This window comes from Mustela nivalis (assembly GCF_964662115.1).
Source record: "Mustela nivalis genome assembly, chromosome: 12".
Lineage (NCBI taxonomy): Eukaryota > Metazoa > Chordata > Mammalia > Carnivora > Mustelidae > Mustela > Mustela nivalis.
Genome location: NC_139031.1, coordinates 68,959,686 through 68,963,680, shown reverse-complemented (window position 1 = coordinate 68,963,680; position 3,995 = coordinate 68,959,686).

The window sequence follows — 3,995 nt, the reverse complement described above, 5'->3', positions numbered from 1 at the left end:
CTCTCGATTCTAGAGAGACCAGATGGAAGAGGCATCTAATTTCTCCCATCCTACCCCTGCACAATTCTTTGGTGCTAGAAAATGGCCCCTTCTTCTTTGCATGCCAGGTTCAGGCTCCAAAGTCTTCCCTGAGAGCAATAAATTGCTTAATACAGAATTTAGTCTATGTAATTTCTAGATTAAGTATTATAATGATTTCTATAGAGTCAATTCTGTAGAACTTGAAACCAAAAATTGCCTAGACTTGCCAGGTGTTGTATTTGTAAGAGAAAATAGAAGCATTCCCTGCATCCATATATTATACATAGCAAAGTTCTCAAAAATTCAACTTACACGTATCTGGTAGTTAACCAGAAATGTACTTCCCAAAGCAATTTATACTTCAATAATATTACTTAAACATGCTGTGCTTGTCAATCATCCATGAGGATCTTAACATTTTAATTATGTAAATGATAGGTCAGCGAACTTCTGTAAAAATCCAGCTGGTAAATATTTTAGACTTTGCAGGCCACATAGTGTCTGTGGCTGCTATTCCATTTTGTTGTAGCACAAAAGCATTCATAGGCAGTAAGTAAATGAATGGCTGTGGTTGTGTTCTAATAAAACTTTATAGAAACAGACTAGATTTGGTTTAGGGGCCTTAGTTTGCTGAATTCTGGTATAAAGGAACTGTCCATGTGTATAATGTTTGTATTAGGAGAAGGTACCAGGGCATTTACTATCTTGACAATATTTTCCCTATAAGACCCTTCTCCAAAGCAGGCTTGCCTTCCCCCCCACCCCCATCTCCATAAGATTCCTTTACATGGTATGACCTTTAATCTTCATTTTGCTCGAGATCCAGTTCAAAGTTTTTCTGTGTTTGTTATTGGTTTACTGTATAGTTTCTGATCTAGGCTCCGTCTGTTTTCTTTCTCCAGCAAAGCTCTCCTACACTGGGCATCTCTCACCTTCTGTGGCAGTAACCAGTTAATCTCATGTCAGGAACCTACCTCCCTTTGCACAGGTGGTAGCTTTTTGAGTCCTAAAATCACTGGAAATAAGGCAGAGGAATTTGGCTCAGCAAAACCCTGGGGATTCTAACTGAAGCTAAAGTCCACTGTTACTTCCAGACTCCTCTCAGTTCTGCATCTCTTCCATTAGCTACAATTTGGGAAAAGGATAGGGGAGGATGAGCAAGGGTCTTCTGGGTGTCTGGGACTTGGCTTGCAGCAATTTGAGAGACATACACCACCACTAAGAATTTCAGAATGATACTTTGAAGGTTCAGCCCACTCAAAACTTGTCCCTGCTGGCTCCTGGTTTTCCTTTAGGAGACAAGGAAATGGCAGAAACATTCTAAAGCAATGGTTAGATTAGAAAGGAATCCTAGAAAAGCTGTGAGACAAATGTCTGGCCCCAGCAGAAAACAGGTGGCATTTGCAAATTATTTTGCCCAGTCAAGTTCACTTCAATTCCATGTTAGCCTAATTTATTATTAACTTTGGGTCTTTGGAAAACCAAGACTTAACCTCCTCAATGGAAGGAATCAAACTTCCTTCCACAGTAAGCTTTTTATTCCCACAGCCTTGATTTTTCGGTCTGATTCTATTTCATTTTATTCTGTTTGTCTAATTTGCGATGCCATAGCATCAAAGACAGACACACAGACAAAGCTCGCCTGAATCTAAACCGCTGGCTGACTGATCCATTTCAGACTGATGGTCTGAAAGAATTACACTATGGTGATCTGCAGTCATCACAGAATTATAATCTATAATCCACTGTTTGAAAATTTCCTGAACTAGAACTCTTTGCTCTTGATTGTGTCTATTTGGAAAAGCTCATCTGCCTTATTCACAGCCTTCTTTTCTCTAATACTTTCGATAAATGAGGAAGGAGTTTTCCCAGTCCTCTCAGGCTGACTCCCACTTGCCGAACCGCTGGCAGCCAGAGCAAACCTCTGCTGTTCTCAGAGTCCTGATCCCCCCAGCGTGGGCTCTGCACACCCTACCTCCTCTGCTTCACATCTCTCCTCTGTCCCAAAAGAGGCTGCCACAGGTAAATGTTCCAATCCCTCTCTCCAGTTTTGGAAAAAAAAGCCCTGGGCCTGTCTGAGGCCCTTCCTCTTCCTATCCCTACTCACTAGGATTTTTCCTCCATTTCTAGCACCTTCATTTCCTCCTGCCTTCAAACGTGCCCCAAATGCCCCCCGTCCTGGGGAGTGAAAAACTAAGAAGTAAAAAACACACAACCTTTGCCTTCCCCTGCTGTTTCTCTCCTTCCAGGAGTGAAGCAACCAGATTTCTCTCCTTCCACAACTTCTGCCTCCATGAAGTCTGCACTCTGTCCTCGCTGCCCTCCAAATCAGTGATCCAGTCATTGTCAAATCCATTGGTCTTGCGCTTGCTTTTATTGTGACCTTTGGGTGTAGGTTTAATGAAACAGTGTAGTGTGTTCTCAAGGTTTCTGAGACCTCGCAGCCCTACGTGAATTAGAGCAACACCTCATCAATGCCTTCCTGGAAGGCTCTGCCCAGCCTCTGTAACGTTACGCTTTCACTGTTGTTTTCGTTACCCAATATTCTTTTTCTTCCTTCAGTCTACTAATTACTGACATTTCTGGAATCTGGTCTTTGGACTCCCCTATGTATGTCATTCCTGACTGTTTCATCTGTCCTCCCGGCCTCATTTCTCACCTGCGATGGCCCCCAATTACCTCTAGCCCCAAGCTTCAGCCCTTGAACTCTGCCAGATTCACATTTCCTGTTCCCACATAGTCAAAATATCTAAACCTTTTCTCACATCACAACCCCCCAAGCCATTTCCCTCTTTCCTAAGATGGCTTTATTTTAGTAAATGACAATTACCCCCAGTGAAATCTGGGACTGCCCTATTTCTCCCCTGCCCTGAGGAGTTATCCAGTCAGACATCAACTTCCAACACCCTTTTTTGTCCATTATCACAATCACATATGATTGACTCATTCTATCCCATTTATCATCCTAGGTCTGTCCTTTAGTGCCTTCAGTGTATGCCTCTGCATTAGCTCTGATACAGACTTCCTCTCTAACCCTTCCTTCTCTGCCATAACCCACCTGCAATGGCCAGACATTCTTCTATAGCAGTGCCTTCACCATGATACTGCAATCAAAATCTTAGGCCTACAAGATGAAGGTCCAAAATCCTGAGTCTAAAAGTTGAGGTCCTCCCTCACCTGACATAACATAAATCTCTCCTCTTGGACTCCCTCCCTGAACCACCTGAAGCACACCAAGGGTGGGCCTGCTCCCTGCCTTTGTTCATCCTGCAGGTGTGACTTTCTGCTGGGGTAAGCACCAGAGACTAGCTTGACCGACACCTGGATTACAAACAGGTGAGGCAAGGATGTAGCCAAATTTCCTCTGGATGGATTTGAAAGTGTGAACTTTTGTATCCCGGTGAAAATTTTCTCATCAAGCATCTCATACCAACAAGGTGTGAGACTCCAGGAGGAATATAAAGATCTGTCTAATCTATGACCTTCAGGAGCATAATCAAACCAGTTATGTAAGGTATGTATAAATAAGTCATGGAAAATATTAAAACTTCTTATTGATCAGTGGGTATGGAGTTTCAGTTTTGCAAGATGGAAACATTTTGGAGATTGGTTGTACAATACTGTGAAAGTACTTAACACTACTGAGCTGTACACTTAAAAGTAGTTAAGATGGTAAATTTTGTTATGTGTATTTTATCACAATTAAAATAATTTTCTTAGTAGTTCCAGACAATCAGGGGAGGTGGTTGCTGAGATAAGCCCACAAATAGAGGTGGGACAGGGACAATTAACTGTTAATTCTCTCTAACCCCTACTACATGGCTGCTATTATTCTCTCCAGTCTGACCCTGGGACTTAGGGAAAAGGTAGAACTCTTTAGTTTATCTCACTCTTGAAAAAAAAAAAAAGTCATATGTCATAATATTCAAGAATGTCCACAGAATGTCCAAGAAAAGAGAAGGGGTAAATACAGA